At 40.5% G+C, this 18,507-nt stretch overlaps 1 long non-coding RNA gene across 1 annotated transcript in view; it reads right to left on the bottom strand.

The window, feature by feature from the left end:
* Positions 1 to 18,507, bottom strand: part of LOC139075551 (uncharacterized) — a 55,867-nt gene extending 37,360 nt beyond the window's left edge. Inside the window, exons 1-2 of the long non-coding RNA XR_011526046.1 lie at positions 16,911 to 18,507; positions 6,320 to 6,519 (exon numbers count right to left, since the gene is read on the bottom strand). This is a non-coding gene — a long non-coding RNA (uncharacterized lncRNA). The remainder of the gene's footprint in view (positions 1 to 6,319; positions 6,520 to 16,910) is intronic.

The raw sequence follows: 18,507 nt of genomic DNA, 5'->3' as shown, positions 1-18,507 counted from the left end.
GCCAGGATTCAAATTCAGATAGGCTAACTCCAGAGTCCACACTGTTAACTGTTACGTAATGACAGAGGAAAATGTTAATCATTTATCATTAAGGGAGAAAAGCAAGCTGAAAAGAAAAAAAAGTTTGAAAAATGTGATTCCAATTCTATGTCAAATATTTAAAAAATCATATGACTAGGGGCCGGCCCGCTGGTGTAGTGGTTAAGTTCACGTGCTCCACTTCGGTGGCCTGGGGTTCACAGGTTCAGATCCCAGGCGCAGACCTACATACCATTCATCAAGCCATGCTGTGGCAGTTTCCCATAAACAAAATAGAGGAAGACTGGCACAGATGTTAGCTCAGGGCCAATCTTCTTCACCGAAAAGAATAATAAAAATAAAAATCATATGACTATACATGAAAAGAAAAATTATTGTAAGTATACATGTGACAGTATTAACAATGAGAGGTCAGAGTTTAAGTGATTCTTACTCCCTTCTCTATAATTTTCTATATTGTTTACATTTTCTGTAATAAACACAAGACTTTTTTTATTGAGGAAAAAATTCTTAAGACAAAATGGCTTCTTTTGGTTTTTTTTTTTTTTTTTTTGCAAGGTCTTCCAGTGTGAAGCCACAGAGAGCAGTCACATCCCATGGAGAGCTTTTAAGGAATATGCCCGGGTCACAATATGACGCCCATTTTGCCTCAGAGTAAAGTGAGCTTCAAAATCATTAATACATAAAACCAGTGCATGGGAGGTGAGCTATGTAGAGCACTGAGCAGATCTTAGAATGTTGATGCTGGCAGGGACCTCAAGCTTCTCAAATCTACCCCTTCAGTTGGTAGAGAGAGGCTGGAGAGGTCACCCATGGAAAGTTGGTTAACAGGGAGGCCCTTATAGAAAATGGCATTAGCCTTAGGAAGCAGAACTCAGAACTCAGAACTCAGCAGGAAATTTCACAAGTCATTTTAAATTTAGCCACAGAATGTCATGGCAATAGCAAGAGGGCATTTGAGCAGATTTTTATCTTCTCATGGCCACAAAAGTTTGCCAGGAGAAAGCCCTGGAGACATATTGCAACAAAGATTTATGCATATAACTTGAGAGAGTTCAAAACTAGCGGTGATAGAGAAGACTTTGCCACAGATGATGACATGGACATGGAGCCCTCATTACACATTCTAAACCCTCTGACAGGGCTGGGTTCAGGGTCTCCCTGTAGGTGCCTGTGGAGGTAACCCAGAGTTCTTGGACTTCCAGTCCAGTCTGTATTTCCTGAGGGAAGTGTAAATTGAAAAACCAAGAGTCTCCACCCAGCCCTACCCTCCCAAGACATCACTGTGATTCATGTGAGGATAGTGGAGAGAGCTGGCAATCTCTAAGCAATATGGTTTTTCAGAGCTTGACCTTTCCAATGGCTCCTCCCAGGAGCAGGGCCAGTGAGTCCTGCTGAAAGAGCAGCCACTCCTAGCAGCTCCCCATCCCAGCTGGGCGTCCTCCAGTACCTCTTGCTGATTCCATGGTCTTAGGCTCTCTCCAGCTCACTGATGATGTACTACCTCTAGAGGGCAGTTCAAAGCAGGGCTCTTACTGAGTTCTGGAACGGTAGTACCTCAGATTTTAAAGAAACTATTCATAATGTCCTAGATTGCATTAACAAAACAAACTTATGTTCTTTCACAGAATGCCAGAATTTTAGTTGTCTTCTCAAGCAGTTCGCAGGACTCTAGGTGTCCTGTGTACAGACCAAATATGTGCACAAGTAAACTAAACTAAAAGAACTATGTGATAAGAGTTGCTAGAGTTACAGAGAACCGAGAGGATTCAAAGGGAAGGTTTTTTCCAGCTGAGGTAGTGATTCTTTGAGCTGGGCCTAAAGATGGGCCCATATAGGAAGGGAGACAGAGGGAGAGAGATACCCACACAGAAGGAATTGTCTAAACAAAAGTTTAGAGCTGTCAAAGAATGAGTCATAGCACAGCAAAGTGAGACGTCCTGTTTTCTAGAATAGAAGTGTCCTGTAGCCAGGCCAAGAACTGAGAAAAGAACCATATTTCATCAAATCTGAGACATCATGATTGCGATCAATTGTAAGATACACTCTGATTTCAGAGATGTTTTAAATGTTTTTTTTTTTTAAATGTGACTTAGAATTGATAAAACACAGTTAGCTGGGGGGATATTATAGAAGGTCTTCAAAATCCGATAAGAAGGATAAATGGTAAGGAATGGGGAGTCCCTGAAGGCTTTTGAGCAGGGGCGTGATATTATTCTTTGTGAAGATTGCTCTAGTTGCTGGGGTGAGGCCAAGGTAGGATATGTTGTGGTAGAGCTACTACATTAGTGCAGGTCTGAGGGAACTGGAGAAAAGGAAGTGAGAATGAGAAGGGTCAGATGCAAGAGATATTTTCAAGGAAACATCAAGTGAGTCAGCCACACAGACTTGATGAGTGAGAGAAGAGTCAAAGATGAATTCCAGATGTGTAATGAGGAAGAATGTGGTACGTCTGTAATATTTTATGTTTCCAACTTATGTTTTCTTGTTGCATATTTTTTCCTTTCCTGATGTCTTCTAGATAGTAGAGTTTTTGTTATTCCTGTTCTCCTACTCCTTTCTATCTAGTGTTTTTAAGTTTTGATTCCCATCTTTATATTGCTAATGGTTGCCCTTACATATTTAAGCCTACATTTTTATATTAATATCAAAAATTGACAGCTATGCATCCTCAAACAGAATGGAAAGTAGCTGCCTTTTCTCTCCTCCATCCTTATCCTCATCCCTGCTCCTTTCAGGCTTTGTTGTAAAGGGAACAGAATACACCACTCCAGCAGGTGCCACTTTGGCAGGTGGATTATTTCCAGCTGAAGACAATTGGGGCCCAGCAGACTCAGGAAGAGCTTTCATCCTCCCCCTTAATTGTCTAAAAGAATTTAGATAGGGGGCCTGTACCAGGAAAAGAGAGCTATTACTAGAGATAACTTTTTACATCAGAAAGACTTATGCATGGCATGGCAAACATTTGTTTACCAAACATTTGCTCTTCTCATCTTCCTGTGAATAGTCTTCCTCCCCTTTGAAGCTCCAGACCCCTACACACTTCTCCTTAGCTCAGCGTGGTATATAGGCCCCAATTATCTGACTTCTAGGGAGTCTCATATTTTTATGGGGCTCTCGTACATACAAAATTTGTTTTTCTCCTATGCTGGACCCTGACTGACATATCAGTGCATCTAGAGATCCCTGTCTGTACCTAATAAATAGTAAGGGTAGAAAATACAAATGTAAAAACGTCACCATGGATAAGAGGGACTAACCTTGATTTGGGGAAATGGGCCAATATGATACCATTTTGAGGTTGTATTATTGCAGATAAGGGGCACTTGTTCAGCTCAGTGGTTGGGTGGATGTAGTCTTTTTCTTTTATAGAATGGATGTTCCCATTATCAGTCATCCTGGGAAGTGGCTGATCCTCATGCAGGAAATAAATTGAAAGTATGGAAGGAGGGGCTTCCGCCTCTCTCTGGATTAGAGATCCGTTTGACCCTGGACTTTGAGGTGTGGAGAGGATTTGAGCAGGTTCATGCTGGTGGTGAGCTATCCCTAGGGTAGCAGCAACATCAAGCTTCTGTTTTTTGTCAGGAATGGCAGCAGAGACAACAGCAGCTCAGAGAGGGAAGCAATGCCCTGGGGTGATGAACTCCTAGCCTGGAAATGCATTGCATCTGCATTCTAGCCACACCGAAAAGCTGAAAGCATTATCAGCAAGTTCTCTTTGAACCAAAGGAAAAAGTTTCTCTTTCCTGAAGCTGAAGTGGGGGCAACAGTGGGCATCAGTGTGGAGAACTAATCCCCTGACAGCAGAACTTTCCTGAAGGTCAAAGCAACAAGAAGGCCAGAGGGGATGCATAGGAAAGCTCTACTTTAGAGCCTTATATATAAAGTAGTACAAATAAGGTTTCAGATATAGTTGAGAGCACTTTGAAAGAGGTGAATTTCCAGCAAATGGGCTGGTAGGAGAGAATGCTGTCATAATTTTGGAATAAAATGAAAGGATACTTTCCATTGTAGTCACAGACTGGGAAGCTGGGAGTATGTTGGTTACAGAAATAGCTTCTAAACAGTCAGGTAAACCTTATCTCTAGTGGATTGATGATAGTTTACTGATGGAGGCTGAACTACATCTCTGACTTTTTGAGGATTGATACTGGAGAAACCAGGCTTCCCTTCCACAAAATGCCCTTGGTACTTCTGCTGGGGTCAGAATGCAGGATTACGTGGATATAGCAACATGAATGGATTTTTGTTTTCATTGAGGTTCTACAATTCATTTTCCCTGTACTGGAGACAGGAATAGCTCTTGGAGCTTTCACAAGGTTGATGTGATGCCTGATTCCTATTTTGGTTTAATGGGACTTAGAATCTCATTAGGGGCCAAATCACTTCTCACTAGTCATATGAGCCTTGCACGTTTCCTAAGAACTTGCTCTCTACTCTGGCAAGAAGGAAGGGCCCTGTGTGCCAGCTGAAAGGACATCACCTGACAATCTCTAATATGTAGAGCTTGGACTCAGTTTATGTAAGCAGTGTACCCGGGCGTCATCCAAAAACATTGCTGTGAATTATTAACTTGGATCAGATGCATTTCGCAAGATTTTTTTAAAATATCAAGAGTAGCTTAATATACAGTCATGCGCTGCTTGACGATGAGGATACATTCTGAGAAATGCATTGTTAGCCAATTTCGTCATTGTGCAAACATCATAGAGTGTACTTACACAAACCTAGATGGTATAGCCTATGACACTCCTAGGCTATATGGTACTAATCTTATGGGACCACTGTTGCTTATGGAGTCCATTGTTGACCGAGACATCATTATGCAGCACACGACTGTATTAAGAGTTTTGTAGCAGCTCAGTAAGATAATTTACTGAGAAATGAATATGAACTCCTCACACAAAGAATAATTTCTCCTGTTCTTGGAAAATGTTAAGCAAACTTTAGGAATCTAACTAGCCTAGTATCTCAAGATGATAACATGGGATAAGGAGCGATTGGGACTTAAGGTTTTAATGTAAATTCTTTTATGAACCGAATCCTGAATGGTTGAAGCCTGAAGTGTCAAGCTGTCTCCCGTCTCCTACCACCAATTATGTATGATTGAGTTCAAAAATTCCACTTCAGGGACATTTCGTTTCCCCACAGGCATAATCATTACTCTCTTCTCAGGAATTTGTGAGTTCTCCTCCAGGAGAAGTCTTTTTCCTGTGAGGGAAGAAGACCGCACGTAGTCTGTTCTCCCTAATTTGTTCCTATGCCACCTGATCACAGAGTGCATCTGTGGAACCCCAAGCTGCCCTGCCTCCCTGTCCTCTTCTGACCTTTCTGCTTAAACTTGAAGTAATCTCCAAAAGCATGTGACTCAAACAGCATAATGTCAGGGATCAGGGCTGAACTATTATAGACACACTGGATTAGCAGCCAAGGAGCAGTTCCTCTGACTCGGGCTACCCAGGGTTCTCTGAGGATTCATTCTCTGGCAATCACGCTGCTCAGACTATAATAACTTTGTAATTCTGAATTACACCATGGCAAGATCTGTGATGGATGAGCTCATTTTCTGAGTGTGCTATTCGGGCGCATGATCTCAGCTATACTGACTTAAACAAAACCTCTAAGAAAGAGTAGAGTTTTTCTTTCTAATTTATTCCATCTTAACTCTGTTATGATTGTAATTCCATTGCACACCATGACCAGCACAGCTTAATCAAGCGTGGTGTTACAGGGATGGTGAATTTTTTCCTACATCATGAGGTCAGACATCCTAATGTTGCCCTTTACTAGCACCGCAGGATGGGTGTGTGCTGTATATCATTCAATGCCCCACTATATCTTCAATATCAGGGTCACAAAAGGAAACGGCTATGGAGACATTCAGAAAACTAAACATAAGCATGGACTTTTAAAAGTCCACTCTATTTCTACAATAGGCAAATTAGATTAGTCTTTATACCAATTTGTCCACAACACAGTAACAGTATTTGGGAAAACAGGCAGATGTCTTCCTATGTGATAATTAAATGGTAATTAATTTGCCAGTGTTTGTCAAACATTCAAAGTGAGGATCCTTACGCTGACAGGAAGGAAGGGGCGCAAACCTGACTTCTGGCAAACTTAGGCTGGTTTTCTCAGAAGACTTTATCAGAATTGGCTTCTTTGTTTAAAGGAATTCTTTTAATTGGGTTTGAGGTTAATTATAGTAGCAACATGGCCAAAGGGCAATAGATCTGCACTGATTGAAGCATCTCAAAGAAACCTCAGGGCAAAAACTTACCTGGAGTTTGGGGCTGACTTAAGATTTCTTCCTTTGGTTTTTTATGGAGATTGTGCTTACTGTTGTCGTTCAGAGTGTATTTTGGTTCTGTCTGTCCAGGAGCAGAGATCCGTCAGTCAAAAAACCTTTGCTGCCAATGGCTATGTGCCCTTTGATTCTTCAGAGAACTCTCCTCAGAGGCTCAGAAGGCTGTGCCCCTCCTGATAATACAAGTTCATTTCATTAATGCTGTAGGTTTTCCCTTTCAGAAGCACATGTAGGAAATCAGTTTGGCAGTTCCTTAAACGGTTAAACATAGAATTACCGTATGATGTAGCAGTTCTACTCCTAGGTATATACCCCAAAGGACTAAAAACAGGTATTCAAACAAATACTTCACATGAATGTTCCTTGAAGCACTATTCACACTAGCCAAAAGGTGGAAACCACAAAAGGATGACTGAATAAACAAACTGTGGCATACACATACAACAGAATATTATTTAGTCATAAAAAAGGAATGAAGTACTGATACATGGTACAATGTGGATGAACCTTGAAAACATTGTGCTAAGTGAAAGGAGCCAGATAGAAAAGGTCATGGATTGTCCAAATCCACTTATATGAAACATCCAGAATAGGTAAATTCATAGAGACAGAAAGCAGATTGATGTTTGCCAGAACTGGGAGGTAGTTAGGTGTGGGACTTCTTTATGGGGCAATAAAAATATTTTGAAACCTGATATAGATGGTGGTTGTACAATACTGTGAATGTACTAAATGCCACAGAATTGTTCATTTTAAAATGGCTAATTTTATGTGATGTGAATTTCACCTTAATAAAAATAATTTTAAAATAAATGTAAAACAGCACTTTATTCATTCTCTGCATTAAATACTGTGTAACTCAGAATATCCTTCAGCCCTAGGTAACAGGACTATAAGCCATAGGTAGAGAAACAACCATTTGCACCAGTAGCTGACAATAAGAAGCTACTGTAGCCACCTGTAACATACCAGATTCATAAATAGAAGCCTGACAGTTCATCAAGGAGAGAAATGATACCTGGTCCTCAGATCTGTTGGAAGCCATTTCAAAATAGAAGAGCCATTCATCTCTCTGGCAGCTACAGAGCTCAAGATTAAACTTTTTCATACTGTACAAAAATGTATTTCCAATAGAAAATTGATATACTGGTCTTTATGAAAAGACTCTTGCAATTGGTGATCTGCAAAAGAAAAATGACCTATTCTTCTCATACATTCCATTGCATTTAAATTCTTAGTGCAAAGATAAAGCCAAGAATTCTCTTCTTCTCAGGGTCAGGGGGTGTCAGGATTGCCATTCATCATAAAATCAGAGGGCAACAACATAATTAAGCCTTTGGGAAATAGACCTAGTGAGGACTAGGGAAAAAAAGAAAGAAAGACAATAATATAGGGATCTAGTATTTGAGGGATGTCACATGGGGTGGTGATCATCTGTGCTCCCCTCCCAGAAGAAAGAGGAAATAAGCCTGAATGCACAGAGGGGCTTCTCCTCAGCATTAAGTTCCTGCTGCAAGAACGAAAAGAAACTGAAATGAGATTCTAGGGGAGGCTACAGAGTTTCTTCAGGAGGTATTTAAACTCTAGGAAGCTGATCAATGTGATGAGCTGTGAAGCGACGGTTTATTTCTCTGATTCTGGGATAGCTGTAACGGATTAGGATCGTTTTTTTCTTTAGAGAAAGCAACTACCCTTCTGGCATCCTAATAGGCCTCTCTACCTATACCTAACATAATTCCTCCATGATTACTTTCTTATTGTCCTAATCTTAGAGAGGATAAGAAACAAAGTCATTATCTTCTATAAAATAATCTTTGAAACAGTTGAAGCTGATTGCAATAAGCTTATCCCACTCCAGGTAAGTTTCCCATTCTCTGGGTAAGAAAATCTTAGTTCTTAACTTGGTCATCTTTGTGGCATTCTAATCACTATTTGAAAGCTGTTTATTGTCCTCTGAAATTATCTATACGATTGGGCAGCCAAATGTTAGAAAAGAAGCATAAAAGCTGTCTGAATAAATATACAAAAAACCCAGAATATATTTGAGTTATTCACCCACTTGGTTCCAAGGATAGTCGCTCTTGTTCCATGGGCCACAAAAAAGCCCTTCTTTGGGAGAAGTTGGGGTATGCAGTGTGGGGCCAAGGGGAGGCCAGAGAGCAAGAAGGAGAAGCTATTGATACACTGCCCCATAAATACTTTATTAGAAACTAAAAACTGGCCCTGGAGCCAAGAATTCCTCCAATTAAATATTAAGGACTCAATTAGCCATGTCTTACTCTTTTTCTACTTTTATATTTTACAAGGCCAAAGGCAAAGAAACAACAAATGGTTTACTTACTACACACAGCCAATCAGTAGTAGAACTGAAGTTAGAATTTAGGAGTACTTTATTGCTAATGGAGCGCTCAGTGTACTGAACTAGACAGGCTGCCTAAATTTGGAAGCCCAGTCAATATAATTAATGTATTGTGACAATGTTCATGTAAGCACTCTGCAAAAAATATCTTATAATTTCATTCTGGTTATAATCTGATGTTTTGGTCACATTGACATCTCCACACTTCCTTAGTTATGAGATGTCTTATAAAGACTTATTGCTTTATAAAGCAACAAAGCAAAGCAAGACTGTAAACTTAAATATTTGAATAACAGGTAATTTTCATGATACTTGCATTTATTGCTTTTATGTGTCTTTAGGGCACAGAGGTTACGGCAGTGATTAACATATGAAGTCTCTGGATACCTCTTCAGTGGGTGAAAAGGTCAACAAGTAGATCACTCAAAATCACATCATAGACTCAGTTTTTAGGATTCTAGCATAAGAGCCACAGCCCAAAGTCTAGACTTGCTCTTACACTTTTCACCTTCAAGGAGAATTATAGTGCACCATACTTTGGATCTGCTACAAAATTCTCAGATAGATCTTGAGACATTTAGAAAAACAAATGACCTAGAAAACAGGGAATAAAGTATGATGAAATTTATTTTCAAATGGAAAATTGTAATTGGTTCATTCCAAAGGGAGAAAAAAGAACATCACGGCCAAGAGAGCAAAAGAAAAACAAGAAAAATGAAATGCAGAATTTGGAAAAGAAAGAAACAAGATGGTTCTATCTCAAAACATGTTGAAATCCAGTTTTTTATAGGATAAGATAAATCCCAAGCACTCAGAACTAGTCCTTTCAGGTAAAAAGAACTTTAGGATAAAAGGAAGCCGTGGAATTTGGAGGCTCTGGCAAATATCTGCTTTCTGTCATCATGGGGAAGTATAGCACCACATTAATTCTGGGATTATAAGTTTTTATAAGCACAGCTCTGGGAAGGTAATGGTTTCCAGCTCCATGCAGGCCATTGGAGGACCTTTGGTTGGTCATGAGTCATGCCCTTATGCAACAAGGTCTTGGCTGACTGAAACACTACGGGTGTGTCCTATCAGTAATAAGACTGGTCAACAGGGGAGCAAGCCATGCTGACCATGGCTGGTGGCAACGTGGATGGGCTGCAGAGTCAATAGAAGTCATTCATGTAAGGGGATACCAAGAGCTATTTCAGGGATTAAGCCAAAAGGAAAACCAAGATGAGGAACCAGATCTCAGGGCCAAGAGTAGAGCTTAAGTCCAGCGGCAACGTTCAGTTGAGAGCTGAGGCCGTAGCCAGATATCTCAGACAAGAGCAAAGTATGGGGTATTGAAGAAGGTGGGAGAATTTTTAAAACTTCACCTAATACTTTGATTTCTAGCTTTGATAGCTTTTCTTTTGGCCTATTAAATTGTAATGGGTTTAATGGCAGCCCCCTAAAAGCTATGTTCACATAGTAACCCCTGGAACTGTGAGTGTGATCTTATTTGGGAAAAGGGTCTTTGCAGATGTAACTAAGTTAAGGATATTGAGATGGGATCATCCTGAATTAGCTGGGTGGGCCATAAATTGAATGATAAGTATCCTTATAAGAGATAGTAGAAGAGAAAACACAGATGACGAGGAGGAAAAGGCCATGTGAAGACAGGTAGAGGTTGGAGTTATGCAGCCACAAGCCAAAGAACGCCTGGAGCCACCAGAAGCTAGAAGAGGCAAGGAGGATTCTCCCCCATAGCCTTTAGAGGGAGCACAGGCCTGTACACCTGGAGTTCAGATTTCTGGCCTCCAGAACTCTGAGAAAATAAATTTCTGTTGTTTTAAGCCACCAAGTTTGTGGTCATTTGCTACAGAAGCCCTAAGAAACTAATATACCAATTATACTGTGGTTCTCAGGAAGGGGTGTCTTAAAAGCCCTACATGACTTCTAACACCAGCATCTATCTCTGCAGGCACATGCACACACACACACACTTCAATAGCCTATAGCAAGGGCTCCTGGAGGGGCAGATGGAGCATCAGTATGAGGGTACAGACGAGGAACATGCCTGTGCCCAATCTTTCCTTTAGGTCTGTATCTCTCTTGAACTCCTGGTTGCTGGGGTTTCTCTGATACCGCTAGAAGCAGCAGAAATGGCATATACAGGGGAAAACATCTGTTATTACTTAATAAGTGGGATTTGTTTAAAGCATTAAATTTTTCAAAACATGGGGTGCAAAATCAAAAGAATCCTTAGTAGTAAAAGGATTTAGAGCCACAGTTCTGACTAACTTGGTTTCTTAATGATCTCTGAGGTGATGACAGCATCTCCTAAGACTGGGTGTAAATTGTCCTAAGACGTGGCCATTCTATACTGGGACTCTTGCATATACTTTTTACTGTTGCATGTGTTACTTGATAGAACTCTTGAGAATGGAAAGTGCCTGGTAATTTGGAACTGTGCTAAAAATTCCTGAGTTACTCTTATATATCAAACACTCGGCTTCAACTGATAAATTTACAACATGAGGTCCAATGCCAAACCTCTGCATGGTTCCTCTAAAGCTAGAATAGAAAGTCCCTGCAGGCTGGAATCTTTGTTTTGTTCGTTGATCTGTCTTGAGCACTAAGAACAGTGTCTGGCACATAGTGGGCACTCAATTAATCTTTATTGGATGAATTCATGGACACTCAAAGCCCCATTTAAAGAAAATAAAAATATCTAGTACATAACCAAACATGCTTTATTGAAGAATCACAGATTAAAAGTATTAGTGTTACTAGAATTAAGCATTTATGATGCTATAATAGGACTGCATTTACAACCCTCAGTTATTGAGTGGATTGTGTATAGGCTGTTCCTTTCTACTACCCAAAGAAGCCGCAGACTGTCATTAGTCCGACCAAGACTGCTGGCAACAAGTGCGTGGAGTCTCTGATGGCCTTCCAAAGTCATAAGAAGTTATACCTGGGTAATTGGTCATTTGAGATTATTGCCGCCTCTTCTCTTTTTTGTTAGCACTAGTAACTCTCTCTGCTTAAAGTATTGGGGTTTGAGGTGAAGTCAGGAACATGGTCTGGTGTTTTAATAAGATTAAAAAATATATCCAGATTAAAAAGTCTCACCTAGGAAAATAATGTCACTTCCCCTTTTCCTCAAAAGCAACTGACAGTAATAGAATTAAAACAGTTATTCTTCACATTTTCTGATGAGGATACCTTTAGGTGCTCATTCTAATTTTAGCTAATTGGTTTTGTGACTGTACCTATCACTGACTATTTCTCCATCGGAGACGGAACACGCCCAAACTCTCTAAAGGACTGCTGGGTAGTCCGCCAGAAAGAAGAATAGGAATAAGCCTTACTCTAGAGTAATTTAGCTATGAATCTGGAGTCAGAGTTAGTCTCACAAAAGAATGGGGCTGAAGATTAACAGCAAGAAGATGGGTGTTTATTGAACTCCCATGTGTCTGATACTATACCAAGAATGGTATGGTGGTTAAGAGCATGAAATCTGGGGTCAAACTGCTTGGGTTCAAAGCCTGGCTCTGTGTCTTATTAGCTATGTGTCCTCAAGTGGGTTAGTTAACGTCTCTGCGCCACTTATAATAATGTTATTACAATGAGAAGCAGAAAAGAAGTATGTGACAGGCATAGAAAGGGACTAGGCTAAAGAGAAAGGCGTAACGTAGTGCACGTTTGACAGGGTCAGTTCACGTACACCTACTTCTCTGGCCCTTACACAAACAACCATACATCTATTAAACGGCTTCTTTGTGCCACTTTAGTATTCTGCTAAAGTATTTGAGGAATTCAAAAATGAGTCAGGCACGGCTTCTTCCCTCAGGGAATTTATAGGCTAGAGGGGACAAAAGTTATGATTCAGGGTATTCATATTTAAAAATGCCACCCTCAGGATAGTGATAAATTGAGTTCAGGGAAAAGTGTGATAACTTCCAGCTGGCTGAGGTCCAGATTCCACATGACCCAGGAGTAACCCCATCCCCATACCTGAATCTACAATCTCTCCGATCAGGTCAACTCACTCAGACTACTGCCCCCACGCTGAAGGGATGGTCACTCTATCGGAGTCAACAACTGGCAGGATGCAGATTAGGCCAGGGAAGGGGCCAGGGGTGGGAATTTCACCTCCACCCCAAGGACTGGAAGGACTTCTGAAACCTTTTCCAAAGAGCCTGTTATACAGTTTGATGGAACCAAATACGATTAATTTTGCTCTAACCTCATTAGAACTGTATGCTGAACACCTGAAAAAAGATCAGTCTGAATCACCTGTTCGTAACTGAAATAATCACTTTGTCTTTTGGTTTTTGAAATGACTAGATTATATTAACAGTATGGGCAGCTCCTACTCATGACATTCCCAGCAGGTGAGAAGCGTCTAGCAATTAATTGAATATATTAGAGGAAGTTGAAAGTAAATGAATCGTGTTTTTTCAAGGTGCATATTTAGGTCTTCTCTTGAGTTCCCTGAAGAGGATCAGTTACAACATATAATAATTAATAAAATGTTCTTTCATGTGTACAGATGTATGCACTGGCCTGCGTGTTATTCAACACATGTATAATCATCCTCCTCCTGCGCTCCTTCCCCTCCAAATAAACGGAGAACAACAAAACAGTCATCCCCAGGCACTCCAACTGCCATGGAGCTCGTCTTTCTTTTTACACCTGCAGAAAACATCACATATTTTGACACTTGAATATTATTCAGTTTTGAATTTTTTAAATTGTTTCATGTATGTATATAAGTCTTATATCCCTTAGGAAATATATGCTTCTTGAAGAGAGAGACACATTTTTGTAGGTGTTCTCTGCCACTTAGGGCAAAGTGCGTTGTAAGAGTTCGATACAAACTTTGGTCTTCAACTTCCAGTCAAAAAACCATCACCAATTTAAACTTTGAGGCACACTTGAACAATTCATGGCAATGACACTTAAAATATAAGAAAGAGCACTTTGAATATATAGCGGTACTTCAAAATATGGTAAACATTCCCATATTCCAGAAATGGACTAGAAACACAAAGTGGTCACTCCAGGTCCAAAGTGAACAGAGCTGTTCAAGGTTGAAGGCAGGGACCAGGGCAGGATGCCACAGTAGGAATGAGGCTCTCCCACCCATGAAGTTGCCACCCTGGTTGCTGACTATGGTTACAGCTTATATGAGGCTGCCTACCTAAGAAGTCAATAGGAAATAGATATGGTCTTGCAGCAAGGACCTGGCCAAACACCACTTGTTCAGGGACCGGATTTGTGATATCCTGATATCACTGCAGGACTAGCACACTGAGCTGCCACCACAGAACTGACAAAACATGTTGATGAATGCCTTTTAACTATTGACTATAAAGAAAAAATCTATTTTTATGCCAAAAAAGTTGGGATTAAAATTCTCTATAATGATAAGGAAGATGGGGATAGGTGTTCAACGGGGAGTTAAAATGTGCTAAGGTCCATTTCTTGGCAGGGAAGAGGATAGAGATATTAAATAATTTCATACTTTAGACAAAATGATAGTTAAGCATATTATAATTTAAAGAATAAATGACCAAACTGGAAGAGGAGTTAAACAGAAAACTCAAAGTAAGATGGCAGAAACCGGTTCTAATATATCAGTAATCACAATAAATGTGAATAGTTAAAATTCACCTGTTATTTTATCAGATTGAATTAAAAAATCAAATTATAAAACTTTCTTAAAGACAAACACTTCAAAATAAAACAACATAGAAAGGTTGAAAAATAAGAGATGGAAAGAAAAAACTATCCCAGGCAAATACAAACTAAAAGAATACTCGCTTATCAGTTACTATCAGACAAAATAACACTTAAAAAACCCCATTAATAAACAAAAGGAACAGTCCGCCAAGGAGATACGTTAAACACAAGCTTATGCGTACTTGACGATTTAGCCTTGAAATTTATTAAACAAAAACTGACTGAATTATAAGAAGAAGGGAAAATTCAGTCATTTCTTCACAGGAAATGGATGCCATGCTCAGGAGGTTTTAAATGAAGAGAATGAATGGACTATTTACAGAGGTGAATACAGGGTTGAGGGAACAAGAGGAGTTGGTGAAGCAGTGGGCTTCAGTGGGAAGTCATTGCTCCCCTAGGCCTGAAGGGAAAAACGGAGGGAACGGTATTCCTGGATGACAGACTGGAGCTGTGGAGGAGCGGCTGCCCAGAATGAGCTCAAGGCCTACAGAATGGCAGCCAGATCCCTGGTAGGGCAAGGAGACGGGCCAAACCTAACTGGAAGGCAGAGGGCAAAAGAGTAGGGCAGAGAGGGGCTAAGAATGGATCTGGTAAGGCAAATGGAGAATAATCAGCACAACAGTAATAGTGGGAAATTTTAACGTAATTTCATCAGAAACTGATAGACCAAGTAAACAAAAATTAGTCAGATACAGATGATTTGTACAATACAATTACCAAGCTTGATTTGACAGATGCGGTACGTTTGAGCGTGTGTATGTGTAGAGAGAGAGACACTATTCCCAACAGGTAGAGAGTATACATTCTTTCTGAGCATATTTGCAATGGAATATTTTATAAAAGTTTACCATACTTGGTTACAAGAGGATCAAATACAAAAAATTGATAATGCATAGAACACAACGTAATTCAATTAGAAATCAACCTTAAAAGATAGATTTATATGATGAATTCCTCGACATTTCCTGTCAAGAAATGACTGATATAAAATGAACTTCAAGATATATTTCTAAATGAAAAGAACAAGGTTTGAAGCATTATCTATATTATACTAATATTCACATAAAAATCATCTCTCTCTACTTGTATATGTGCAGAAAATATCTGGATATCCAAGAAACTATTAATAGTGGTTGCCTGTGCAATGGAAGGGTAATTTACTTTTTCTTTTTTTTTTTTTTCGTTTTGAATGTTTTATACAGTTTGGACTATTACTTTAAAAAAAGGGGGCCGGCCTGGTGGCATAGTGGTTAAGTTCAGCATGCTCCACTTTGGCGGCCTGGGCTTGTGGGTTTGGATCCCAGGCACGGACCTACCCCATTTGTCAAGCCATGCTGTGGCAGTGACCCACATAGAAAACAGAGGAAGATTGGCACAGATGTTAGCTCAGAGACAATCTTCCTCAAGCAAAGAGGAAGATTGGCAATAGATGTTAGCTCAGGGCCAATATTCCTCACCAAAAAAACAAAACAAAGCAAAAAACTAGTTAAAAAATGCTTAATGGAGTTGAGATATGCTATCCTCAATTTCTTGTTAGTCCATTCTCAAGGAACATTCTCTAGCTAATTATGTAGCAAGTAGGATTTTAAGCAAAATGAAATAGCTGCCATGGCTTACCCCATGCTTACTCCATGCTATGCCAAATTTCCACTTACCTTCTCTCATTTATTTTTTCCTACACAGAAAACAATATTACAGTTCCAATGTGTCTCTTTCCACTGACCCCTAAGTTGAGGCGATTTCTGAAAAAATAAAAGATGAACTCTTGAATATAAACAACATTCCTGAGACCTCTGAATGTAAATGATGTATTGTTCTTTGAGAATTCCTGCTGAGAGGGCAGTCATTTATACAGCAGTTAAACAGAAGCAATAGAGGGAAAATAAAATTGTCAGAACAAGAAACTAAATATGAACACAACCCATTGATATGAATGTCAAGGATGGGACATCTAAATTACCTTATACATTTTTAAGCTGAAGTCCCCCTAGTCAGAAATAGTTAACAGTTTTCTGAGTATGCTGCCATACCTGACAGATAGTCATTAATTTAGAGCCTGAAATGTTAATAGCAAAGTAATATCTCATCTGACATTTCAAGTGATAATAGGGACATTTAAACAGAAAGCCCTAAAGCAAACAACAGTTCTTGAACAGGCTTCTTTATATAAGGGAGAATCTATATTGACCATCATTGCTTTTATAATTCAAACAGCGATTCAGATACATGAGTCAAGGAGAATTGACATGGCTGCATAAATGGAGTTGCCACTTAATCCTTGATTTATTCATTTGCGAATCTATAAAATGACAATGAGTGTACCCTATCTGATACTGCAGAGAGGTGTCATGAGGGGAGGCATCCTGGCTGTTTGTACAACTCAGCTCTGTACAAGCAGATGGAGTCAGAGGTGGTCTGCTCACAGGTAGATGATGGGCCTGGACAGAACTCCTCAGCAAACTTCAGTTTTCCTCTAACTCTCACCTGGTGTCCAGGACTTGCAAGCTTGGCTGGGCTTCTGCTCCGGTTTCCATGTGTACTCCAGCACGTCAGGGACTTACCCTGAGCAACCCCTTCTTGCTCTGACCCTGGGAGCCCCAGGGTTTAATAGCATGGGTTTTGGAGTCAGGAAGACCCCAATGAAAGTCCCAATGTGCCTGCTATTTTCTATTTGCTCCCTGTTGATCACACTCTCCACCCTTTTCCACCCAGCTCTCTGCCCTGTGGTTTCCTATTGGGTTTGGCCAATGGGAGTGCTGATAAAAGATAAGAGGGAGAGAAAGAGAGTTGAGTGAGGTTGCCCCAGGCTGACCGTGTCCCTCTGCTGAAGATCACTGCTCCTTTCAAGGCAGCTTCTACACAGACAACTTTCTCCTTGTGGAGTCTGGGAGCCTCTCTTTTCTCTTGATACCTTGATCCTAGGGGTAGTAATAGCTCAGCTGCTCCTAGCCTCAGCGTACTGCACTGTTCCTCGTGGCCCCCGACTCTACATCCTCGTTTGATTACCCTTTTTAAAAACAAACTAACAATCCCTCCTTGAATTACCGTCTTTGAAGTGTGCCACCTGTTTCTGGTTGAGACCAGGACTGATATGCTCCACTGCACTACTTATTAGTTGAATGGCCTTGGGCAGATAATTTAATGCTCTTTAGCCTCAGTTTCCTCATTCACAAGCCATGAAAATACACCTTCCTTAGAGGAGTATATAAGGTCATGCATGACACAATGACTGGCACTCGGTAAATGTGCTTCTACGCACATCTCTCTCTCTCTCTCTCTCGCTAACGGGCTAGGGACTTCCCAGTAGCCCCACATAGCAACTAACTGACTGCTCCTCCCTGGAATTAAGATGATTTCACCTGCCTGGCAATGAGTATTGCCAGAAGCTGCTGCTGCCAAGTTCCACCCACCTTATAGAAACCTGTCCTGACATTTCCAGATCTTTATAACCCACTACCTACTTGACATCTGGGATGTCTCACAGGTACCCTGAAATCCACTCTGGTGAAACAGAACTCATGTCCTTCCCTCCTAAACTTTCTCACCAAGTCGTCTAGTTCAGTGAGTAACACCACCATTTAGTCAGAAATGTGGGAGTCATTCTTGAAAACTTCCTGTTTCCCATAACCAACCAAGCAGCAATTCTTATCAATTCTACCTCCTGTAACATTTCTGGAATTTGCCTACTATGCCCCAAGCCTGATGTCACAACCATCACCCAGGCCGCCATTATCTTTCACTTGGATCACTGTAATGGCCTCATCCAGGGGTCCCTGTGTCCTCTCTTGCTCCCTCTACTCCAGAGCAGCCAGAGAGTTAAAAAAAAAATCTCACAACCGGTAACTTCCTCACTCTCCAAGCTCCAGCCACTGTGGCTTTTCAGTTTCTTGACCTTGACGTGCTTTTTCATATTTCTGGGCCTTCCCACAAACCATTCTCTTTATCTAGAATGCTCCCTTTTCCCCATCCTCATACTTGGCTAATGTTTGCTCACTCTTCAGAACTTAAACTATGTATCATTTCCTCACAGCCACCTTCCTTGATCTCCCTACCCCTTGATCTGGTCAGCTTCTGCTATTAT

This window comes from Equus przewalskii, chromosome 14 (genome assembly GCF_037783145.1).
Source record: "Equus przewalskii isolate Varuska chromosome 14, EquPr2, whole genome shotgun sequence".
NCBI classification, from domain to species: Eukaryota; Metazoa; Chordata; class Mammalia; order Perissodactyla; family Equidae; genus Equus; species Equus przewalskii.
The sequence above is the reverse complement of the archived record's forward strand: the minus strand, read 5'-3'. Positions and strand labels throughout refer to the sequence as shown.